Source organism: Hesperophylax consimilis, chromosome 19 (assembly GCF_061612785.1).
Source record: "Hesperophylax consimilis isolate HC1 chromosome 19, BYU_Hcon_1.0, whole genome shotgun sequence".
Taxonomy (NCBI): domain Eukaryota; kingdom Metazoa; phylum Arthropoda; class Insecta; order Trichoptera; family Limnephilidae; genus Hesperophylax; species Hesperophylax consimilis.
The window spans coordinates 2,372,697-2,400,404 of NC_142854.1; the positions used below are offsets into that span (position 1 = coordinate 2,372,697).

Genomic DNA, 27,708 nt, shown 5'->3' on the forward strand with positions numbered 1-27,708 from the left:
CGTTTCTGGTAATTGTCGGGAGTCCTGGGTGTTGTAGGCGGTCGTATAGTAGTGACAGCAACCAGCTTCACCCTTCGTGCTCTTCTGAAGATAGACGTTTGTCTCTTCAACGCCTAAACCATTGAGAAGAACGAGCAGGTCGACATCTTCTCCCACTATGACGACCCGATCGGCATCTGCTCTTTTTGATAACGTCATCATGACGATCTCTCGATCAGCATCTTCTTCGGCAACAGCCACTTCTACTCCCTCCTTCTGAAAGGCGTCACAGAGAAGAGTTATAAGGCGTCTCTTATTGTTTTAATTGCCCAATACATGCTCTTGAGCAATTTGAATTACTGTGGATTCATCGAACGTCAATTCGTAGCTGGAATGAGCGTAGCGCCAGAGTCGTTCCGCTGTTTTGGAGTTTTTTTTTTTAGGTAGGTGGTATAACGCGCCAAAAGTGCTCGAACCGTGCTCTTCTGCTGCCACACGACCTTGTGCAAGAGGTAGCCACCATCCAAAATGACGTGAGTGCTGGCATCTATCGGCGTGTGGCTGGAAAGAGGAGTGTAGGCAGAGTACAGAGTAGATTTTGTGCCCTTGCGCATCCCTTGTTCATTGAACAGAGACATCGGGAACGGGGCCAGCTCATACTTGAAGTCATCCTGTAAATCCTGTTCAGATTTCTTTGCAATACACACACGCTGAAAAATTGTGAGCGGATCCACAGCCACTCTTCTATTTTTGTCCGGCAGTTTAACGGTTGAGGTGATCGATGCCAGCGTGGTAACTTTATTTTTCCGTTTTATTACTACTTTGTCGTACATTTTCCCCACAATTTTCATCACTCCTTCCGTTCCAACTCTCTGGGCTGTGTGGCAATTAATTTCAGGACCTGCCAGTAAACCACTACTGATAGAAATTAAACTGTCAGTTTTGGGAAACGGAGGGTGGAGAGCAAACCAGTTTTTTAGTTTTTCCACATCACTATTATCTCGGATGATTCGAGAAGGTCTCATGTCTACATGCTGCTCTCCAGTAGGACATGATAAGCTGCAAAAACTTTCCAGTTCTTCACAAATGTTCAACATAAACACCATTCCTGTTGTCCACCTTGCCAGAACACTTTCGGAGATTCCCCTTCCTTGGGTCCAACCCACCGTAGGTTTTCGTGGATCGCATCAGCTTCTGCTCAATTGTTAGGTCTGACCACAACCCAGACCAAAACTTGTCAAACCGGCGAATGGTGAAGGATCCTTTTGTGAACATGTCGTATTCACTTTTATCCATCCGATCTTGTAGAGCCATCATATCCTGAAGGTAGAGGTGCGCGCTCTTAGCATACAAAAAATGTCCAGCTGCGTGGAAAAAAGGGAGCATCTTGTGGACAGTGTACAAATGAAGGTTCCAATCACCAGCACGCTCTGCCTGGATGAATAGTTTTTATCAAAGTGGTCATACAACTGTGATGTTGGACCATTCGCTTCAATTTTCTCCAAAGCACTTTTAAATTTTGCCTTTAGTATTTGGTAGGTATCAATTTCTTCTGCTGATATAGTGAGAGAGAGACCTTTCAGTGTCTCGCAGCAATTTTCCAGTCTCGTGTCTTCTTTTTTCGTCTCAATTTTTCGGGGACGAAATAAAAATATTTGGCTAAAATATTAGTGGTGCTTTTAAATTTGGGTTAAGTAAGTTTCCCAATTATTGTATTGTTTAAATTTGACTGAAGGTCGTTATACTGGTCGATAATTATGCCATAAAATAAACCCATGATGACTCATGGGTATAGGTACTAATGGGTACTTGAAACTTGAAATAGTCGTAATTATATTATAACCCTAGGATAAATCCACGATGATTAATGGATTTACTTCACAGCACAATAAAACCATAAAAAGAAGCGAGAACAGTTTATTTGCATTTCACCCAAAACCCACTTATGACTGTTTTTGGTTCTCTGTCATTTTTGAGAGAACTGTTTAGTCTACAGATATCAATCTAGTCTCAAATAAAAGCTTATTAAATTTACAACAACTTTATTTCATACAATATTTGACGTGGGATGCGTATTTTAGAAATTATTTTACAAAATAAGTGACCATTTCGAAAAAATTTCACTTTTTGGAAAAAATTGCCTATTTTTGAAGAACTGTATCTTGAAAACCAATGGCTTTATATAGCTTGCTTTGGTCTTAAATTATAGCAAATTTAGTATACTTTAAAAGTATACTTACCAATTATACCGGTCAGACCCTTCCTCTACTGAGATATTGAGCAAAAACTGAAAAAAATCCGAAAATTTCCTGGTTTTTTAGGTCCACCGTCGCTCGCACAGCACTTTCGAAGTTGCAATTTTTTTTTTTTAATACTGGTTTAGGTCCTAACAACATATAAAAAATTCAGAATGACTGGACCTTTTGCAAGCACGGATGTACATCTTGACTGGACTAATATTTCTTGAGCTCAAAAACAGTAAGAATGCAGAAACGATACATTAAACAGCTCTACTGCAAAACTACAAATTTGAACACCCGACATTGTTTTTCGGGACCGTCGATATTTATTAATTTAGTGAATAATTTTTGGGGTATTATGCCGTGTAGCGCTTCCTCCTTGAGGCAATGTTTCGGACAGGGTTACAGTGTCCGTCATCAGGACAGATTTTTAGATTGTGGTGAAGTATATGTTTATATATTTAGAGCGGTAACCCAAATTTTGATTGATGAAAAATTATTTTTTGTCAAGGAATTGTTTTTCAAGGAATTGAATTTCGAAGAATTTACCTATAATAATAAGTAATAGAAGGGAAATTGATATTTCTTATGAATTAATAATTTCGGATTTCCGGATGCTGTGATCAAATATTTAAAGGTTTCAATATTTCTATTGAAAATACGAATGGTTTTCGGCACAATTTTATGTCCGTCTATTTTGAATCGGCAGTCCAAAATTGCAAGTACTTTTTAAATCGTTATTAAAATTTTCAGAATTATTAAAATCGACAGCATTAATTCGTTTGGCCTTGGAGATATAAAATTTTCACCTGTGGCTCTCTTTTGTGCGATCTAATTATTTTATAACAATATAAATAGGTTCGCGACACCGCCGACTGCAAAGTTAACCATGTCAAGCTACCCTACCAGCGGCCTGTGAACAAATTGATAAAAAAGGAATTGGGAAAAAAGGTTGATTATCACTGGTATAGTTGAAGGCAGACGTATACGCGAGGTTCGTGAGGTGCTTCTCTTGTCGGCCGACAAGCGGAGCGAGGTCGCGCAAGGCCGCGGAGGCGTGAGTAGATTCTGTTGGTACTCAGTACTGGGTATTATACATTATACTGAATAGTGTTTAGTAGATACGCCTAGACTAGAGCCTAATTCGCACGTTGATGCTCGGCTATGTTTTTAGTGACCAGAATACTTACCCATTAGGTTGTATCGCTATTCTTTATCCATAGAGGTCTCAAAAATTGTGTATCTGTAGATATTCGAAAACGTAAAACTTTTAAACTTTAGACAGTAGACACATTACGCTATATTATGAGCGCATAAATTGTAAGTGGTATATACGTATTATATGTTGGGGTTACACACTACGCTATAATCTTCCTCGGGAGAGGGGGTCAGATCAATTGGGGAACTGCCGCAGAATATCATTTCTTTGTATGGGATCCATAACTTTAAAAATAAAAATAAACCCATAAAAAACTAAGTTTTTTTACAATAATACATCTTCAAATGTTTCAAATTTAGAAAAAAATAAAATGGTTTGACTGATGATTGAATCTTCCTAGTAACTGGAGTCAAAAAATTCCACCAAAATCGCCAAATGGCGATCGGGTAGGACCGATACTTATTATAGATATACAATTTTAAAATATTACAGTGTTATTATAAATGAAAATAAAATGTGTATTGCGTATTTATTTCATATATTGACTGCTGTAATGACATTTGATTTCATAGAAATGCGTGTATGTCTGCGTGTGTGTGATTTCTACCAAAAGTTGATAGAATGCATTTTCATCGTTAACGAATCTATTTGTCGAGTTTCAGCTCGACCGGATGTCGGGAAGTGGGTTAATTTCCACTTCCAAAATTTGTGAAATTCATATAGATGTATTTAAAAAAAATAACACAGAACATCGAATGTTAACATAGTATAAAACAGTAATTACTTAAAATCTTGCTTAGAATTAAAAAAAATCTAAATGTGCTTGGCGCAAATATAACCTCTTCCAGCTTTAGGTTCACTCTTTATTTTAATATGTTTATAGCCTGTACTCTCGCGCTAATAGACTCCTTCTGCGAACGAGGCTCGAAAACTTGTAAACAATGAATTGCAACTAGTTGCCAGTGGCGGGCCTAGGTAAATGGGTATTGTGTGCGATACGAAAGCCAAGGTTCGCGTCCAAACGGTGTCATTGTCTCGACGAGTAGATAGATATTACACGATGTATATTATTATATTCAGAGGTATTGCAGGAAATTGAGTGTCGTTTTGTATCAGCGGTTTGTTATCTTAGGTTTATCGGTGTCTGTGGATACAATGTACAATTTTGTTTTGATTAGTTAATATATTTATTTAAAAAAATCTTGTGTAAGAACTAGACGTCGGAACGTATTCACTATCAATATGGTGAAAGTGTACTACCAATGGCAAATTATGCAGTAATAATACGTAAGAAAAAGCCTAATTCCATGCCTAAATTGAACGATAAAATTAAGAATACGTCTTTTGGAAATCAATTCTTTAGTATATTTTTTGCAGAAATGACAAAAAGGCTAAAATATTCACCAACTATCAAAAAAGCTCAAATATGCACTATTCAGATATTCAAATGCACATACATTATCCGATCTATCTGTATTCTCTTCTTCTAAGGACGGGTTATTTTAGATAATTTAAGTTAAAATTCTAGTTCTGACACTATTCATCATGGACCGGTTATTTCACAGTACTTGTACAGAACTTTAAGACGAAGCTTAATGCTAAATCACTATTTTGATTAATCTTTATAACGAATTGTACATTATGAATACCAAAAAATATGCTTTAGATTAATTGAAGGTTTTACTATAGTTTCGCTTGAGTAGAATATAAATAAAAATTAAATTACTCAATAAAAAATACAAATGTAAACTACTAAAAAAAACTTTTTTCAATAGAAATGTATAAACGCAAGATTATCTGTGACAGTTTCACTTGATTAACTTTTTTGCTTTCTTATAAAATTATTTACAACATAAATAAAAGCCAGTGTTGTGCTTGAAATCGAACGTTTCTATCCTCTGTTTGTCAAGCGATTTTTAACTTTAAAATTTGATGAATTTTTCAAATTCTATGAAACGACCCGTCCTCAGTAAATTATAAAAATAATTAACAAAATGTCAGATGAAAGAGGAAAGAGAGGGGAAGAGGATAACAACTATGAGAAACAAATGCTTTGTTTGAAAAAGGTCAAAGAATGGCTATTAAAATTAACAAAAAATGACAACATGATTAGTACGAAATCATTAATAAAAGAATTATATGCGGTTTGGTAAAAAACAGAATTCATACATTCTTTACAATCGTATCCGACAATAATACGCATAGAATTAATGCAAGCAAATTATGAACAGGATCAAAGTGTAATATTTATGTTCGATTCAAATTTGAACTAATCGACCACCGAAATAGCAGCAACAGATGAGCCCATCCGCGGGGTATTTCACCACCTCTGAATAAACTGTCGATTAGCGCTACTCGTCTTTTCGAATGTTTGAAACATGCGAGCGATGCATCTAGGTGATTACCTACTGTTCGTATTCGACTCAACTCTGGTTGCGATATCTACAGAATTTTAAAATATGAAAATTTGTATTTGTGGCGTTAAAAAAACTGACCAGTGTAGATTTCCACTAAATTCGTAAAAGTGTGAATATCTCGAAAACTAGCGACTTTTTACTGAGGTTTTAGATAATCTGATTAGTTGTGAGCAAGTCTATGACCCCTTGAAATGTTGGCATAAAATTTTGTGACAACTTGTATAGATTTAGACGTATACATAGAGACACCCATTCATAGTATTAAGGCGATGCACTACGTCGTGTAATATTTTAAATTGAGCCGCTATCAATAACAACCCTTACGTAGATGGCGATAAGGTTTAAATTCCCGCTTTACACCATCCGCCTGTTTTGATTTAAGCAAGAAAAAAACATGGTCAAAAAGCGCCTTTTATTTTATTTTCTGGATGTTCAGGCATAAATATTTAATTTTTTTTCGATCATTTTATAAATAACTTAATTTGCCACATTATACAATAAAATCATAATCGAAAATGGGTTCGTAAGTATGAGATTTTGAACTTTAAAGCAGTTTTCATAGGCCTTATACATTATTTTTTTCAGGGCTTATAAAAAAAATTATCTAAAAAATACTCGAATATTTCAAAGGCCAAGATGTATTCTACTCGCAGTATTTAATTAAAGCATCTAAAACATTTCTAGGTGACCAAATTTTCAAACCAAAAACACATGATTTTGCATAACTACGTATGGCATCGCCTTAACGATATTTTCGCGAATTAAAGGGATAAATGGTGTTTTTAGCGATAATAAAAAAAATTTTAGTCGCTATAATCTTGTATTGACAGATCGTAGAACGAACATGACACACTCTACTGTAGAAACACGTGCCATGCTGAGTTTCAAACATGTTTCACATGTTTTTTTAAAAAAATTCTTTTAAAAGTCCCCAATATAATTAAATATTATAATTTGAGGTTTAACTCATGAAGTTATTCGAAAAATACATCATATTTAGCTATAAACGCTATGAAAAAGAAAAATTAAAGCTATAAAAGCAATTTTTTCAATAATTAATGCTACATTTCTTAAAAATTAAAGCTATGAATGGGTGTTTCTACGTATACAGTACATTATGATACAAGTAATAAGATTAAATTATACATGGTTAAAGTATCTTTTAGGGTACGTATACATTTGCGAACCGAAACGCGAACCGTACCACGAATTACAGGAAAGGAACGAATCAAATGCAAGCTGCGTTTCGCGCAACTTAGTAATTGCCTGGGATGAGAACGGTTCATCTTCTTCTCATATGAGAGTAAAAATAATAATAATAAAAAGTGTGGAGAGATAAAGAGAAAATTTGAATTAAAAATTTATGTCAAATTTCCATAAAAAATTGAGAAAGCCTTTTTGAAGCGTAAATACCAATCTAGTGTGTTTTATATCACATTTATAATATATGTAAATCTAACATTAAGCTTTATTGTGATTATAAATATTGAATGCATTTAAATAATATTCGATGAATATGAAATGAAAAAAGACACAGTAATAAAAATATATACATATTTAGATTGTGACCGATACTTGGGACGGCATTTCATATTGTTTGAACTAACTATCACGCCGTTTCCCGAAGGGATGGGCAGTGAGGATAGAGAGATTCTTAATGAATTAGCATTAGTCATTTTTCTCCGTAGGTTAATAAACTTAAATCATCAGTCAAAAATTTTAACAAAAGAAGTAAACATTTCCAATGCAGAATTATTAAATAAATGAAAATTAAATCATTTTCTGATTATGCGTAGGTAGATACATACTTTATTGCCTTTCCTCACAAAATCGTCAGTTCCAATTTAAAAAATTTCAATGCAAATTTGAGTTCATTACGCAAGAATATTCACATAACAGACAACCGAAATTAGCATGTTTAATTATCAGAAACAGTTTTTGAAATTAATTGCCCTTGGTATGGTGGAAATCTATGACAACTGTTTGGCCATCAGAAAAAAAACAACTTCGTTTCACTTTGTGAGCACTTATCTACTGAAACAGCAACTCTACTTTTGATCATTATTTGAACCGTTTTTTAAAGTTGATTTTAATTTAAAAATAAGTATCACTTATTGACATGTACACGGTGGCCGGATGGTCGTCGTACAAGCGGGAAACTAGTGAATCTACATTTTTTCTTTCGGAAACTAGAAAAGTTTTCGAGTCGGATCTGTGCTTAAATTCCTATAAAAGAAAACTTACATTAAACTAGTAGCGGCCGATTTTTTATTTTCAAATTTGAATTTGAAAATTCCAACTTCTTTTAACGGCCTACGTGGTCGAGGGGTAAAGCTCTCGACTGTAGAGACTGTCGCGGGTTCGTCCCGGCGTGAGCAAGTAAATTTTATTTGATTCATTCGTGTTATTTCACAATTAACTAATTTAGAATAATATATTGTATATTTTCCGCACGCTCCAGTGGAAGATACTCTCAGTATCACCCTGGTGTAAGACCACCATTGAGTATTGAAATAGCTTTGTCCATGTTTGTGATCAGATCTGAATTGACAAGAACTTCCTCACCTTCCTCTTACTCATCTCCATCCTTTCCTCACTTCTTTCAGACTCACAACATACCCCAACTGGGGATGCCATAATCTCACTGGCTCCAAACGGTTGGGAGAAGTAAAAACTAAAAAATAAAACTTTGGGCTTAATTTAATTGAAAACGTACTCGACTTACGGAATACGGGACTCAGAGCAGCTCAAAATAGCTCAAATTCTAAAAATTCCGGTTGGAACTTCCACAGATGAAATATTTAATGAATTTCAAGTTTTCAATGTACAAAAACTTTTTCAATTTTTTTTATTTATTTAAACCTAAAAAAAACATATGTGAATACTCCACTGTCAAACATAAACACTAAACCAGAGCAACAAGCCAAAATATCACAAGATTCTTACGGTTTCTTTTCAAGGTTTTACTAATTATGTTATTCCAAAAACAAAAATAATATCGGATATATTTGTTCAAGACACTATCTAGGTTGGATTTAGTTCGAGTTGAATCTTGCGATCATACATAAAGATAGCAGCCAATAAATATGTGCGGTGAGAAAATGAAGATAATGTTGGTAGTTCTTATTCGAAGTATGACAGTTAAATATGGCCGAAGGAAATATGGTCCCATTAGCTCAGTTGGTAGAGCAGCGCCCCGGCAAGGCGTAGGTCCTTGGTTCAAGTCCTAGTTGCGACCGTATCTTTTTCTGATTTTTCGGTTACAAAATTTAGTTTAGAAATCGCTTATATTGTCTTCAATAAGTAAACATTATAATTTGAGATTTTACTCATTGTGTTATTCGAAAAATACACATTCATAATCAATACAATATTATAAAAACTACAAAGGACTGCCTCAGAAAAAAAAAAACCTGGTAAGTAGGAGTGTTGTAAAAACTATAACAGGCCTCAGAACAGGAAACCCTGGTGAGGAGGACTGTTGTAAAAACTATAACAGGCCTCAGAACAGGAAACCCTGGTGAGTAGGAGTGTTGTAAAAACTATAACAGGCCGCCTCAGAACAGGAAACCCTGGTGAGTAGGAGTGTTGTAAAAACTACAACAGGCCGCCTCAGAACAGGAAACCCTGGTGAGTAGGAGTGTTGTAAAAACTATAAGAGGCCTCAGAACAGGAAACCCTGGTGAGTACGAGTGTTGTAAAAACTACAACAGGCCGCCTCAGAACAGGAAACCCTGGTGAGTAGGAGTGTTGTAAAAACTATAACAGGCCTCAGAACAGGAAACCCTAGTGAGTACGAGTGTTGTAAAAACTACAACAGGCCGCCTCAGAACAGGAAACCCTGGTGAGGAGGACTGTTGTAAAAACTATAACAGGCCTCAGAACAGGAAACCCTGGTGAGTAGGAGTGTTGTAAAAACTACAACAGGCCGCCTCAGAACAGGAAACCCTGGTGTGTAGGAGTGTTGTAAAAACTACAACAGGCCGCCTCAGAACAGGAAACCCTGGTGAGTAGGAGTGTTGTAAAAACTATAAGAGGCCTCAGAACAGGAAACCCTGGTGAGGAGGACTGTTGTAAAAACTATAACAGGCCTCAGAACAGGAAACCCTGGTGAGTAGGAGTGTTGTAAAAACTACAACAGGCCGCCTCAGAACAGGAAACCCTGGTGAGTAGGAGTGTTGTAAAAACTATAACAGGCCTCAGAACAGGTAACCCTGGTGAGGAGGACTGTTGTAAAAACTACAACAGGCCGCCTCAGAACAGGAAACCCTGGTGAGTAGGAGTGTTGTAAAAACTATAAGAGGCCTCAGAACAGGAAACCCTGGTGAGGAGGACTGTTGTAAAAACTATAACAGGCCTCAGAACAGGAAACCCTGGTGAGTAGGAGTGTTGTAAAAACTACAACAGGCCGCCTCAGAACAGGAAACCCTGGTGAGGAGGACTGTTGTAAAAACTATAACAGGCCTCAGAACAGGAAACCCTGGTGAGTAGGAGTGTTGTAAAAACTACAACAGGCCGCCTCAGAACAGGAAACCCTGGTGTGTAGGAGTGTTGTAAAAACTACAACAGGCCGCCTCAGAACAGGAAACCCTGGTGAGTAGGAGTGTTGTAAAAACTATAAGAGGCCTCAGAACAGGAAACCCTGGTGAGGAGGACTGTTGTAAAAACTATAACAGGCCTCAGAACAGGAAACCCTGGTGAGTAGGAGTGTTGTAAAAACTACAACAGGCCGCCTCAGAACAGGAAACCCTGGTGAGTAGGAGTGTTGTAAAAACTATAACAGGCCTCAGAACAGGTAACCCTGGTGAGGAGGACTGTTGTAAAAACTACAACAGGCCGCCTCAGAACAGGAAACCCTGGTGAGTAGGAGTGTTGTAAAAACTATAACAGGCCTCAGAACAGAAAACCCTGGTGAGGAGGACTGTTGTAAAAACTACAACAGGCCGCCTCAGAACAGGAAACCCTGGTGAGTAGGAGTGTTGTAAAAACTATAACAGGCCTCAGAACAGGAAACCCTGGTGAGTAGGAGTGTTGTAAAAACTAGAACAGGCCTCAGAACAGGAAACCCTGGTGAGGAGGACTGTTGTAAAAACTACAACAGGCCGCCTCAGAACAGGAAACCCTGGTGAGTAGGAGTGTTGTAAAAACTATAACAGGCCTCAGAACAGGAAACCCTGGTGAGTACGAGTGTTGTAAAAACTACAACAGGCCGCCTCAGAACAGGAAACCCTGGTGAGGAGGACTGTTGTAAAAACTATAACAGGCCTCAGAACAGGAAACCCTGGTGAGTAGGAGTGTTTTAAAAACTACAACAGGCCGCCTCAGAACAGGAAACCCTGGTGAGTAGGAGTGTTGTAAAAACTACAACAGGCCGCCTCAGAACAGGAAACCCTGGTGAGTAGGAGTGTTGTAAAAACTATAACAGGCCTCAGAACAGGTAACCCTGGTGAGGAGGACTGTTGTAAAAACTACAACAGGCCGCCTCAGAACAGGAAACCCTGGTGAGTAGTACTGAGTAGGAGTGTTGTAAAAACTATAACAGGCCTCAGAACAGAAAACCCTGGTGAGGAGGACTGTTGTAAAAACTACAACAGGCCGCCTCAGAACAGGAAACCCTGGTGAGTAGGAGTGTTGTAAAAACTATAACAGGCCTCAGAATAGGAAACCCTGGTGAGTAGGAGTGTTGTAAAAACTATAACAGGCCTCAGAACAGGAAACCCTGGTGAGTAGGAGTGTTGTAAAAACTATAACAGGCCTCAGAACAGGAAACCCTGGTGAGTACGAGTGTTGTAAAAACTACAACAGGCCGCCTCAGAACAGGAAACCCTGGTGAGTAGGAGTGTTGTAAAAACTATAACAGGCCTCACAACAGGAAACCCTGGTGAGTACGAGTGTTGTAAAAACTACAACAGGCCGCCTCAGAACAGGAAACCCTGGTGAGGAGGACTGTTGTAAAAACTATAACAGGCCTCAGAACAGGAAACCCTGGTGAGTAGGAGTGTTGTAAAAACTACAACAGGCCGCCTCAGAACAGGAAACCCTGGTGAGTAGGAGTGTTGTAAAAACTACAACAGGCCGCCTCAGAACAGGAAACCCTGGTGAGTAGGAGTGTTGTAAAAACTATAAGAGGCCTCAGAACAGGAAACCCTGGTGAGGAGGACTGTTGTAAAAACTATAACAGGCCTCAGAACAGGAAACCCTGGTGAGTAGGAGTGTTGTAAAAACTACAACAGGCCGCCTCAGAACAGGACACCCTGGTGAGTAGGAGTGTTGTAAAAACTATAACAGGCCTCAGAACAGGTAACCCTGGTGAGGAGGACTGTTGTAAAAACTACAACAGGCTGCCTCAGAACAGGAAACCCTGGTGAGTAGGAGTGTTGTAAAAACTATAACAGGCCTCAGAACAGAAAACCCTGGTGAGGAGGACTGTTGTAAAAACTACAACAGGCCGCCTCAGAACAGGAAACCCTGGTGAGTAGGAGTGTTGTAAAAACTATAACAGGCCTCAGAACAGGAAACCCTGGTGAGTAGGAGTGTTGTTAAAACTATAACAGGCCTCAGAACAGGAAACCCTGGTGAGGAGGACTGTTGTAAAAACTACAACAGGCCGCCTCAGAACAGGAAACCCTGGTGAGTAGGAGTGTTGTAAAAACTATAACAGGCCTCAGAACAGGAAACCCTGGTGAGGAGGACTGTTGTAAAAACTACAACAGGCCTCAGAACAGGAAACCCTGGTGAGTAGGAGTGTTGTAAAAACTATAAGAGGCCTCAGAACAGGAAACCCTGGTGAGTAGGAGTGTTGTAAAAACTATAACAGGCCGCCTCAGAACAGGAAACCCTGGTGAGTAGGAGTGTTGTAAAAACTACAACAGGCCGCCTCAGAACAGGAAACCCTGGTGAGTAGGAGTGTTGTAAAAACTATAACAGGCCTCAGAACAGGAAACCCTGGTGAGGAGGACTGTTGTAAAAACTACAACAGGCCGCCTAAGAACAGGAAACCCTGGAGAGTAGGAGTGTTGTAAAAACTACAACGGGCCGCCTCAGAACAGGAAACCCTGGTGAGTAGGAATGTTGTAAAAAATACAATAGGCCGCCTAAGAACAGGAAACCCTGGTGAGGAGGACTGTTGTAAAAACTGCGACAGTATTATAAATACTATTTAATAACATGTTTCAAACAATATAAAACTTCAGTCGTAATCATAGACAAACTTAGATTAAATAGAATCTAATAAAATTTAAAATTAAAAAGAAAAGTGAAAATATCGTTATATTTTCAAACCATGATAAAATAGTAAACAATTGTGTGTATTTTATGAAGTGCCACAGACTTTTCTGGTTCCTAGTCTGTTAGAGATTCGGATGACATTATTCCTAGCATGGTCATTTCGATTGCCGGAGCGGAAACGTATATCCTATCTGTCCACAGACTTATCCGGAAGCAGACGGAATAAAACACGACTATTATAATACAACACTGATAATAAATAATAATGTTTTTTTTGACCGAGCACTGGCTATACTTGTGTTTCGAAAAACATGATAAAAGGCTCTCAAAACGGAGAAAAATGAGCACGGATTTCACATCAAAATAATGTTAAAATGTGACTGCATGCCCATTTCCTAATAAAATGTTAGTCATTCAATATATATCTGAACACGTGTACACGCAGGTGGCATCGTCCTAATAAATATAATGCACGCGCAAATATTATAATTATTAAGAACACGTGTTCCGACTTACTCACAACATATACCATAATACTGACATGTGTCTAGTGTGTAATATATTTTAGGAATAAAGGGAAAAAAATACTCGTATAAAATTTTTAGTTGAAATATTACGAATTCTGTGTTAATATTACTAATATCATGACTCCAGAGTTCACCGATAGTTTTTTTCCCTGAGTTATTTTCTACTTTTGTTATAATAACATGTAACAATAGCCGAATTTTTTTAATGGAAAATTTTATTAAATATTTTGGGGAATTTAAAAAATGTATCCCATCACTATTATTTTTAAAGGTGACCGGGTATGTCATCAAAATAACAATTCAACACACCTTCAAAAAGTAATATAAAGTCATGAAAAGTAATAAAACAAAAACTTGGTTAAATAGGTAACATATATGTAACTATTAAACCTAGTTTTTGTTTCATCACTTTTAATGACTCTATTCTCTCACTTTTTAAGGGTGTGTTGTATTTTCATTTTGATGAAATATCATGCAACCATTTTTAAATACACATCTACAGGGTTTTCCAATAAGAGGTGTTATTTTGAATAGCCCGCTATTTCGGTAGATGTTACTTTTGAAGCTGTCATTTTTTGACATTTGACAAGTAGAAACTACGCCATTAATAAAAATGGAACGATATACGCTTCAACAACGCATTGAAATTATTAAAATTCACTTGAGTGAATCAAATGAAAATCATCTTGAGTGATGAGGCCCATTTCCGTCTCGGTGCCTTCGTTAACAAGCAAAATTGTAACATCTGGGACTCGGAAAACCCAAGAGTTATTGTTGAAAAGCCTCTCTATCCTCAACGTGTGACTGTTTGGTGCGGTTTATGGTCCGGCGGAGTCATTGGACCTTACTATTTCGAAAATGAGGCTGGATCAACAGTTACGGTGAATGGATTGCGCTATCGAGAGATGATTAATGATTTTTTTATGGCCGGAATCGGATGGTATTGATCTGGACAACATTTACTTTCAACAAGACGGTGCTACGTGCCACACAAGCAACGAAACCATTGATCTTTTACGATTGAATATCAAAATAACACCTCTTATTGGAAAACCTTGCATATGGATTTCACTTTTGTTTTCGGTAATGAAAGAATGCAAATCTTAGAAGCGGAAATTAACCAATTTCCCGGTGTCCGATCGAGCTGAAACTCGGCAGATAGAGTCGTTGTCGATGACAATGCATTCTATCAACTTTTGGGGGCAATCACGCAAACACGCACGGATAAAATTAGATGACATTACAGCAGTTAATACACGCAATAAATGTCGGTCTTTTCCAATCCTCAAATAGATATAAAGTTCGTTTTTACGGTTCGATTAAATGAATTTCTCGAGTGTTCATTAATTATTAGATCCGGGTGTCTACGCTCCAACGCATTTTAAAATACAAAAAAAAATTCGGACTCGATTTACTCAAAAACGAAAACAAGACAAAATAGCACCATTCATTCAGAAACGAAACGTTGCTTAAAATGGCTTAAGACGTGTTTGGTGACCATACCCTTCAGCCGCACAACATACCCCGATTGAGGAAGCCATAGTATATCACTGGGTCCGGTTAGCATTAACATTGTATTCATTAACATTAAAAAATGATGTGAAAAGTTTTACAATAATCTATTCCAAATATATTGTAAATGCAGATTTACCAGATTCCCGTTTGTACCACGAATTTTCGCACATCGTGTATAAGTGTGGTATTATTTTTATGAAGAATAACTAAATTATCTCCCTGACCCAAAATAATTATGCAACGACCTAAGAATGTGTTTATTGCATTCGCTCAGAGATTGCCAATATTATTATTTGGCTCATCACTTTCTCCACAAAAATGAAAGTAATAACATTGTAGCAATGATGCTGGGTGAGTGTACCAGACTAACCTCTGATATAAAATCAATCAGAGTGGTAAATGGGCGATACTTTCGGTATGTGTGTTGGAAATGTTGCAGGAGTTGGTTTTAAATTATTCCCTGCGATACGTCCTTGTGTTCAACAGCTCGGCAGTGGAACGATTTGCCGGCTTCTGTGTTTCCTCCCTACTGCAACATGAGTATCTGCAAGGCCCAGATTAATTTCTTCATCACACCAGCACCCCTAAAGATGACATAGTGGAGTTAATATAAAAAAAATATATCAACATTTTTTTACATTAAACCCACATAGGAGGCTCTTAAAAAATAGTTTCCCCTCAAGGCAGTTGTCATCTTTGGGGATGCTGTGTGGAGGGTCTTTTTAGGGAAAGGAAGGAGAGGAAGTACTGGGGACAGAAAAAGGAATTAGGGGTGGGTAGTAATCTAGGGATAGTATGAATCTACACCCCCGCTGCGGCACAAGGTAATGGGTCGAGAGAAAAGTTGGAGAGGTCAAAGGGTCTGCCCAAACAGTCTCTCCCGATCTGGCACGCTACGCACCTTGTGGGCAGGCGTATAATGAACCTCACCTCACCCCTGCTAAATTACCAAACGTAATTGAACCACCTCCCAAATTAATATTAGGGAATTCTCGTGCATTTTGTAAATAATTTATTTCAATAAAGATAATTATTTTATTATGTGCCTCTTTTTTTTCTTTTTTTTTAAATGCATTTTCAATTTTTTGTAGTGGTTTTAAAAATTGCGTGCTATTTCGGCTCTGAAAACGGTCATGCGCCATTTTGACCGCTACGTCACAAGTGCTACGTCACACCTTTGCCGCCGCCGCCGCCATCGGTTTGCAGGATCTACTCAGGCCGGTCAACAGTGACGTCATCGTTCGCCCTTGAACGCTTGATCAATCACCGGGCGTTTTTAGCTGCATTGAAATATTTCGTTCGCGCCTGTTTTTAAAGTCATTATAACATTAATAAATGATTTTTGAAAATTATAAAAACTATATATTCTTGTGTCTGAAGTGTTTCTACATGTGAATAATTAATACTAAGTGATATTTTGGTGTGAAGAGAATTCCCTATTATAAATGGGTTATTGAACAAATAATAATCAATTTCACTGACCTTTCTGTGGCGGGGAGCCAAAGGGTCAAAAGGACTTAAGGCAATGAAATGCTAATAATAACACTCATTATGTAGATGGCGATAAGGTTTAAATTCCCGCTTAACACTAGTCACCTGTTTTGATTTATGCAAGAAAAACACATCGCAAAAAAGTTTGTTTCATTTTATTTTGCTAAGTTAAGGAACAGATATTTAAATGTTTTACGATAATTTTCTAAAGAACGCTGTTTGCCATATTATACAATAAAACATAGCAGAAAAAGGTTCGTAAGTAGAAGATTTCGAACTTTAAAGCAGTTTTTATAGGCCTGATACGTAATTTTTTATGGGCTTATAAGCCCATAAAAAGACTGATCAAAAAAGTGCTCGATTCGTTCAAATTCGTTAAAAGCAACTAAAATTTATAATCGACTAAATTTTCAAACCAAAAACACACGAATTTGAATTTTTTAAATTTGTATTTATTCTTAGTGATAAGTGATACACTAAGCATAGACATCTTTTTGTCTTGTGTATTCCTGTTAAGGCGAAGCTTAATGCTAAATCACTATATTGATTAATCTTTATAACGAATTGGTGTACATTATGAATACCAAAAAATATGCTTTAGATTAATTGAAGGTTTTACTATAGTTTCGCTTGAGTAGAATATAAATAAAAATTAAATTACTCAATAAAAAATATAAATGTAAGCTACCAATTTTTTTTTAAATAGAAATATATGAACGCGTAAAGGAAAGAACTTTAAAAAAATACAGTATTATAGCTAAGATTATCTGTGACAGTTTTGCTTGATTAAATTTTTTGCTTTGTTATAAAATTATTTACAAAATAAATGAAAACCAGTTTTGTGCTTGAAATCGAACGTTTTTAGACTCCGTTTGTCAAGCGATTTTAATGAATATTACCTACAATATAAGGTATACCAAGAATATACACATTTTTGGCTTGTTAAGTATATTATATTGGCGACATCAGTTTTTCTTTAGATTGGTTAAGATTACACTTCGTGCTAAGACAGTAAACGTTTGATAATATAACCTAGTTTAATAATCGTCGATGTATTTCAAAAACAGTTTAAAGATTTCACGCAACTTTTCACGTAGCAATCCAGACTGATTGATTATTGATTACGTATATTATGTTACGAGGTATGTAAAACGAGTTTCGAGAAGAAGAAAGAGTCTGTCACTTTAGATAGACGATTCAACAAGTCGCAGTTTCCGTACAAGGCTGAATACTGGTTTGACATGTGCGATTTGACAAACAAACATAATACGAACAAAAAGAAAGCAGTTCACTCGTTCATATGCTTACTCAATAAATATATACTAGGCCAACAAATTCTGCACATTTAAGCTCCCACAATCCGAATTTCTACCGATTTATAACACGTTTCGCTTGAACGCTTTAAATTTTTAAGATACTAAAAAATGTGTGTGGTTTTATATTTGTGGTTATTGAAGATAATATCTATACATTTGTAGAGTCGAAACGGTAATAATATGAAATTCCCTCGATAGAAAAAAATTGAAAAGTATTCTCCGAAAATTATTGAAAACGCGTTTTGTTCCGTTATTTAATATATTACAGGCATGAAAAAATTCACAGTGCAACTAAAGCATTTATCGAGAGATTTTTGCTATATTCCAAACGAGTCGCGTTTTATTAAATATTTTTATCGTTTTTTTAATATTAGGACGCTCCCTCGAACATTCGTATTTACATATTTTTTTTACCTTTCAAACCATCTTTGAACACTTACTACGGGGCCTTAAGGCTTCGTTATAGGCGTTCAAGAACAAGAATAATATATATTTATTTTGAATATCACGCCCAGCACATCTAAATTAGCATAACATCACAAAAAAACTATACAAAGCAACATAGAAAAATAGTAGATTGGGAATAGTACAACAAATTAATTAAATAAGTCGAAGCAGAGCTTTACTAAGGAAGTTTGTTTGATTAGATTAGTTGTTCTGCTTGCCAATATAAATTCTACTTACTTGTTAATATTTAGAGATTGATGCGACATGTCAACAATATCCTCATAATCACTACCCAAATTCTGTTTGGGGAGAACGGGAGTATACAATTGTGATTCCGTGTTTGAGTTATCCCACGGTAGATATTGTTTCGATGTTGGTTTGCGAGGTATATGAAAATAAATTAAGTATTTAGGCCTGTCAATTATTGAATTAATGTATGTATGAAAGACCTTTGACTTCCTAATCTGACAGGTGAAAATGACTCAATTTGAGCCCTGTCCATACACGAATTGCAGTCAAAAGGGCAAACGAAACAGTTGTGACTGTAATAATATTTCAGGCCTTTGCATTAATATTCAACAATTGCTTGACATTTCCCTACACTCGTCCACTCGTATAGGTAATGCGTCGGTTCTATATTATTGTTAGGATTTGCAATAAACATTCCAATTTATTTGAATTGATCGGGTCATCGCGAACAATGTGATTCTATTAATACAAAATGTATCATGATTTCATCTCGTATGTTCTGGTCAATACGCAGGCCAAAGCAGCTGCGAATTGGTCATATCTATGACGTGAACCTTTGTGGAGGTATACTAGATACGTCTGTCGGGTAAGTTTTGTTACACCCTGTTAAAGTAGCCGGATATTCGTCATATTTTTATGACGTAAGCCTTTGTACAGATATAAGATATACGTCTTTCGGGTAGGTACGTCATGTAACACCCTGTAGGTATAGGTATAGTACGAGTGTTATTTATTTGACGGACACGAAGTCGGAAAAGAATTAAAATAAAAAAGAATTTGGCATTCTCAGACTATAAAAATATTACCATTTGTTATTTCGGCTACTGGCATTATACCTAGCTCTCTCATTCAAAATTTAGGCGTATTAGATCTGTCAAAGAATTTATATATAAAAATGCAAAAATCAATCATTTTGAATACATGTAGGATTACGAAAGATTTTTTAAATATTTATATTGAGGGATCAGTAGGATTTATAGGTCCAATAAGAAGTTCTACCGAGCCGAACCCTCTGATATGAAAATATCTGGAGTCGGTGAATTATTTTCCCATTTGATCTCTGGTGAGTTGACGTGTTGTTCTTGTATTGTTTTGTATTTATTATGCTTATACAATGCACTTGCGTAATGTGGATTGACTAGATGATCATAATGTCGAAATGCATAGTCTGTTCAAACAAAATTTTTAGGTTACAGTTTGTTTTGCGTTGATCCCCTTAAAACGTATATATTTAACACATATATTTTAAACCAGGATCTGAAATATTATTTACGGTCATTCGGTTAGTTCTTCAACATAAAGGCATTCAGACACACTAACTTGCCGAATAAATAGAGCGGATTCAGTAATGTTATTTAAAATCGCAAATAATTTAGTTGATTATTCTGGTATTCTTCAACGCTTATCATTCAATGATTCAAATCGCAATCGGTAAGACAATCGCTTACCTCTAATCTCCTTCTTTGCAAGACCATCTCTAAACATAATTCCTTTATCTGCCGATCATTTTACTTAAATTACTATGGCATTGACATCTTTAACTCCACACTCTACGGGACTTACGACGAAAATTAATTACACAATCGCGCTTAAACTAGACCACTCAATCTACCTTCCGATTTACTCCCGTTCTTCGATTCATTATCATAAAACCTATAGCCCTTCCCTCTCTTAACCCCCCCCCCCAACATATCTTGTAATAAAATAAAATCACTTATATAGTCACACTTATATAACCACTCGAGTGCTCGCGTCAATAACTGGAATATGAGTTGAGTGATTGGCGTTGGAGTTGGAAAATTCTCGCCTTCATTTAAAAAAAATCATACCTACCTCTGAATTTTAATAATTCCTTACTAGATATACGCCAATTATACGTTAAAACACTACTAAACTACATTTTTGACAAAAAAAATAAATTTCAACATACACAAAATAACACTAACAGACCAGTTAGACAAGCGTACAAAGAAAACATAAAAACTCCGACAGTAAATTCAAGCTATGGACAAAGACACTACCAATACCATGCTATAAAAGCTTTCAACAGTGTAAAATTTGAAATTAAAATTGAGGAAAATAAAAATAAATTCACACATAAAATTACAAAATGGATTAAAGAACAAAAAAGACAATACAAAATGTCATAGCATAAAATAAAAACAAAACCTACACGTAACACACAAAACCAATATAAACACACATCACTCACAAACACAAAAGATTATTTTCAATGTATTATTTTTTTAATTTTAAATATATTATTATGTATTTTTAATTTTAAATGTATTATTTTCTCTTTAAATGTATTATGTAGATTATATTTTCATATTATAAAATGAAGACCTCAGCACGGGCAAGCCACCCAGTGAGGCCTACATTACTGGAAAACTTAAAATGTAAAAAATATTGTACCAAATAAAATAAAATAAATAAAATACGGAGATATATAAACTGATTATAATGATATACAGCCAATGAATTCACATATATTTTTAACTTGTACAAAGATTATAAAATAATGTAAATGCGCGAATTCTGCGAGTCAAAAATGGCATATTATAGCGTGCGATCACTCGACACATTTTGCAAACTAGGCATTATATGCCAAAAATCACTCGAGTGAATAATTTAATATCAGCAGACGGTTCATAATTAACATGATTCTATTCTTATTATTTTATATGTAAGTTAGTTTAAGATGTCCTGTGAACTTTCCGAAAGAATAAATAATAAGTAACGCAAACTGATAGTTTATAAGATATATACCTAATTATTAAGCGAAAATGGTTTTAAAAATATTTAAGAAAACACGACTTATTTGAAATGGAGTAAAAATCTCTCCACCTAGCATTTAAAGAAACATAATATCTATGTTAGGATGATGCGTTTTTTTATAATTTTGGAAATATACTTTGCGATTTTTTCCTATCGAGGAAATTTCAAATACACAATTTTCAACTCGGCTTAATAGAGATTATCTTCAAAATAACATAAATTTTAAGGATAATGGTTAAATTCTTCGATATCAATTGCTCGAAGGACATATTTTTCGAATGTCAGTTCTTCGAAATACACATTTTTCGAAGTCTCAATACTTAGAATATCAATTATTCGAATTCTTGATATTTTGTATGTAAAAGCTCTTTAAAAAACACTAGCTTTCAACTTAAATATTCAGTGGAGACAACTATTTAAGTCGGGGTTTGAGTAAACATGCACAAAACAGGTTTTTAGGGTGTTAGTTTAGGATATTAAAAATTCTAAGAATTGAGATATACGAAGAATTGCGTGGTCGAAGAAAACGTAGAATTGATTTTCGAAGAAAACGTAGGTAAGAGCTTAAGAACTTGTAGTGTTCAAGAGAATTATGTATGTTATATGTCGGTAGACATTTGGAAAGCGGGGTTTTAATGGTCGCTATTAGTTCTGTAGTTCTATTGCCAATATAATTAATATCTTTCCGTTCTAATTGTTTCTCTTTTCGTATTTTACTTGTAATGTTCTACAAAGCCCCGAGACAAATAACCCCAATACACTCCTCAATTCAACTCTACCAGGAATTCATATTCGACCAATAAATTCATTTCTTGTCCGAGGTTTCTAGTTTCTAAGACCATTTTACACTGTCCGCTTCGTGAAGGACGTGTTCAAATATGTAGGTCCCAGAATTTACATAACGTATAATATTTCAATTTCTTACAGGAAAATCTGGAAAACATTTTTATTCCAGAATCGGAATTGGCCTTTTCACGCTAGGAGAATAGAAAGGACTCCCACGTCTCTTTCCATCCAATGACAACTACCATTGTCAAGTTTATATATCACCGTTTTGCCATAAAATCACTAAGGCGAAGCTTAATGCCAAATCACTAATTTGATTAATTTTTGTAACGAATTGGTGTACATTATAAATACCAAAAAATATACTTCAGATAAATTGAAGATTTTCCTATCGTTTCGCTTGAGTTGAGACAAATAAAAATACTCAATAAAAAAATATGAATGTAACTACTAAAAAAAACACTTTTTCAATAGAAATTAAGAACGCATAAAGAAAACAACTTTTTAAAAATACAGTATTATAGCTAAGATTATCTGTGATGTTTCACTTGATTAACTTTTTTGCTTTCTTATAAAATAATTTACAAAATAAATAAAAACCAGTTTTTTGCTTTGAATAGAACGTTTCTAGACTCCGTTTGTCAAGTAATTTTAATGCCTATTATCTACAATATAAGGTATGCCAAGAATATACACATTTTTGGCTTGTAGCTTCCTCTTAACAATGGCGAACACTGGCAACACTTGCCATGTAGCTGACAAAAATGCCACCTGTAAAATATCCCGGACACTGACAGCCATAACAGCCAAGTTAACGTACAAGTTTACTTGCGAAAAGAATTTGTGCAAGTAAGATTTACAAATTAAAGAGTGTAGGGACCTTTACTTGATGTAACTGAGAATCCACTCATGTGCAACCCCATTTGAATCTCGTGGAACCTCAAATTTTATTCTCGCTGACAGACCCCTGAGGGTTCACATAGACCACCTTGAAAAGCTCTGATCTAAAGAAATATTTTTTTATATTTATTTACGCCATGAAGGCTTTTAAAAATATGTAGGCATTACTGAAAGGGTTTACAAAACCCACTAGTAAATACCTACAATAGGTACGTAACGTAATTCGATTTCTTACATAACGTACGTATGGGTCTTTGGTCATCTGCGGCCTGTGGCTAGTGGCTATTTCAACGACTTTGGGCCCACCGAACCGGTTGGGAAACGGGTCGGTTCGGGCGGACCGGTCGTAAAACCGTCTTGCCGGCCGGAACGGTGCGATTACGTCACAAATTTAAGGTGGCGAAGAGAGATTTCTGGAGACTGCATCTGGTGGAAAATTCACTTACCATTATAATATCTAGAACCAATACCATATTCTATAAAAAGACGTATGCGTATCTGAGACCGAAATTGTATAATAAAAACCCCTCAGAATTAAACATTCAGACGACACAATACCCAAAAATTAAGTCGGAATCTTAGTCGTGTAAAAACTATATTCGGCGCGCGGTTCGGAGTAATGGACGGACCTACGGTCGAATTTGCCCTAGCAGGCCTAAAAAATTGATCTGATGAACGTATTACTAAAATCTCAGATGTTTCTAGAGGGATTACTCGGGAAGTTACTAATTCATCATCAATAAAATAAAATATGATGCTTACCGCTTATTTTATACTTTAAAAAAGTTTTACAAAAATCGTTTTTAGTCTTTTAGGTTTATTTTAATTCTTTATGATGAACGTATTACTAAAATCTCCGATATATCAAGACTAATACCTCGGGAAGTTAATAATTCATTGTCTGGAAAATTAAAATCTGGTGCTTTCCGCTAATTTTATATTTGAAAAACGTTTTATAAAATTTTCAGACCGTTTTTTTACACAAAATATTATAATGGTGAGGTACTGTTTTTATTAATCTTAAATATAAATAACTTACATCCGTAGGGATTGGTCTAAAAGAATATGTATTATACAGGGTTTTCCAATAAGAGGTGTTATTTTGAATACCCCGCTATTTCGGTAGATGTTACTTTTGAAGGTATCATTTTTTGACACTTGACAAGTAGAAACTACGCCATTAATTAACATGGAACGATACACGCATAAACAACGCATTGAAATTATTAAAATTCACTTGAGTGAATCAAATGCAAATCATCTTGAGTGATGAGGCCCATTTTCACCTCGGTGGCTTCGTCATCAAGTAAAATTGTCGCATCTGGGGCTCGGAAAACCCAAGAGTTATTGTTGAAAAGCTTCTCTATCCTCAACGTGTGACTGTTTGGCACGGTTTATGGTCCGGCGGAGTCATTGGACCTTACTTTTTCGAAAATGAGGCTGGACTAACAGTTACGGTGAAAGGATTACGCTATCGAGAGATGATTAATGATTTATGGCCGGAATTGGATGGTATTGATCTGTACAACGTTTACTTTTAACAAGACGGCGGTACGTGCCACACAAGCAACGAAACCATTGATCTTTTACGACTGAATATCAAAACAACACCTCTTATTGGAAAACCCTGTAGTTACGAATTCGTCGGAATTGATGAAAATGTGAGCCTCGTACAAACCTCCTTTATTAGAGTCGTGTGTCGCCTTAAAATATGCAAAATGTCATACATCGGATCAATATTAACTAAATGGCGGAGAAGCTTGGGTATAGGGGAGTGTGAAAAACGTTTAATTAATATCACTTAAAATCACAAATACATATTACTGACACACCTAGAAAAAACCTAGTAAATAGTTTTAATAAAAACAATAAATAACATGAGTAAGATTAAGAATGGGACGCTTAGATGGTTTGGGAATGTAGAGCGAATGAGCGAAGAAAAGAGTGTAAGGAGAATATATGATGCGAATGGTAGCAGAAGTCGGGGACGCCCGAGGAAGACAAGGCACGATCAAGTGAATCAGATACTCGAGTCAGAATAATAGAAGAGTGTGTATGAGACGATGTATGAATGTGAATGAGGCAAGGAGTGTGTGCCAAGACTGAGCTGTTTGGCGGTCCGTCCTCTCTGCCTACCCCTGTGAGGAAACGGCGTAATGGTTTATGATCAGTTATAAATAACATTCGGCATTTTCACGAGGATTTGATTCTTTATAACAGGCAATGACTAGCTAGAAACTAATATCGACCTGAGAAGACATAATTTGTACACATTGGATTAAAATAAAATAAAACTGATTCTACACGATATTGAAATTTTTTTGCTTTAGATTGACAAATAAAAATATGAATAGATAACTACTTCTGTAGTATATGGCTCACATCCATCAGGGCTGGACTAGAAACTGTAACATATGATGTTGCATGAATTATGTATTTCATCAAAACCTTACTCAGAAATCATAACATTACTGATGTATTTCATCAAAACCTTACTCAGAAATCATAACATTACTGATGTATTTCATCAAAACCTTACTCAGAAAACATAACATTACTGATGTACTTCATCAAAACCTTACTCAGAAATCATAACATTACTGATGTATTTCATCAAAACCTTACTCAGAAATCATAAAATTACTGATGTATTTCATCAAAACCTTACTCAGAAATCATAACATTACTGATGTATTTCATCAAAACCTTACTCAGAAATCATAACATTACTGATGTATATTTTTGTGCAATTTGTCATTCAGGTGTAGCTAGGTTCCTACCATTCTCTTCGTTCACTGCTACTGTTTTTTCAGTTCGTATTATATGCTTTGTAATGTGTTCTTATCGGATAATAGTCTGTAAACAAAATAATGTAATAAATAAATCTTTGTGGAAAAGCGAAACTGTTGTAACCGCCACTAGCTACAAGGTACCACTTTTTATCACTGATATTAATTATATTACAACGTAGTAGAGACCACCACAATAATAAATGTGTTGTTCAATTTATTTATTTATTTACGTCTATTCTTGAATACACATTTTACAAATGATTACAGTGGTTTATATTGTAGTACAGAGAAAAAAGTACAGAAAAAACGTATAAAAAATAAAGAACATAGGTTGATGAGGTAAAACTGTGTGTGGGTGATATTGTATGTTACGTGAACACCTCACTGTGATAAAGTGTGACATGTATATATGTGTTGTAGTAGAAAGTTTTTTTTTTTTTTTTTTTTTTTCACTGACATATTGAAACATGAAAACACACATTTATATGTGAGTGTATGTATTTTTGGATAATTCTTGAAGAACGTGTATAATATTTAATTTTACTTATGTTTGTTTTGGAATTATAATCTTTTGAATAAAGTGAATATCTTGATTTTTTATCCAGGCTACGATATGTTTTTTGAGAAAGTTTGCAGATGTATTTGTAGTCATTAATTGTTTCAAAGTAATGGGCATACTGTTAAAAAGTTTGGTTGCGTAGTATTGAAAGTGTCTTTGTCCGTGTGTGGTGTGTGTTATCGGAATGTTCAGTGTTTTATTTGTTGATGACCTGGTTTTTATTATGGCTTTTGGTTGATTTGTAATGAGAAGATTATTATGGATGAGATGTAGGAGGGCATTGGAGGGGACCCACCCTTTCCCGACGGCTGTGTGAGGAAACTGATTGTTTAACCTCCTTAGCCGCACACGTCAGGACTCTAATTTTTTTTTTTTTGTAAAAAGAAGCTACATTTATTTTAAAACGAATCTAGATCCTCCAATGTCCCTGCATGCATGATTGTTAGTACGAAATAATGTATGCATACTTACATTAATAGTAACACAAAATAAGAACACATATGAAATGTGTTCGCCTGGTGGTTTGGCATCTAAAATTAAATAATAAATAAGGAGCACAAATTTTATAAGTGGAAGTATGATTGAAACATAAAAATATACAATCCGCGTATCGAGGGCAGTTTACCCCACTATCACGGGGCGGTCCCGGCAAGAATGAGCGTGGCAAGCGGCCTGGCCACAACGATCCCAAGCACCCGCGTCCCTTAGCCAGTTTTCCGAGAGTACCCTCGAAGAAATGTAAATGGGGGGAGGGGGGGGGGGAGATACTCCCAAAGACCCTAGGGAATGAAGTGAGCCTCAGGTCACCGGAGGCAGGACGGAAGGGGACCGGGCTCGCGCAAACATTCCCCAGGCCCGCTCATGATGCCGGGGGAGGCACCCGTGGTTCGTGGGACAGCCGCCCCGGATTAATGTCACCTTACTGGATGCAGGAACAGGGTCTATCCGCCCCCGTGGTGGGGAAATGAACAATACAGTACGATAGAGTGTATGTAGGAGGGCAATAGTAGATAGACTTAGACAATAACAGTAGACAATAATAATAGACAATAATAGTAGACTTAGAAAAATAAAGCTGGGCACACACAGCAGAGCCATTAGGCCGCGGACCATGGTGCAAATTAGGGGGCCACCAACGATCGAGCCGAGGAGCCGAGCCAGTTTGATCTATATCCAGTCATGCCATGCAGCAAAAATTAAAATCGCTAGGTCAAATATTTATAGGAAAATTGATTTTTTAAACTATTAATTCTCATATTCATGTAGCGTATGGCAGGCGCAAACAAATAATTATTCTGAATATTCTAAGGCATATCTTGCAAAAAG

General features: G+C 36.0%; 1 protein-coding gene across 1 annotated transcript in view; it reads right to left on the reverse strand.

Moving 5' to 3' along the window:
- The window catches only part of LOC149414643 (uncharacterized), a 220,273-nt gene that overhangs the window by 44,750 nt on the left and 147,815 nt on the right, over positions 1–27,708 (reverse strand). The gene's annotated exons all lie outside the window — the stretch shown is intronic.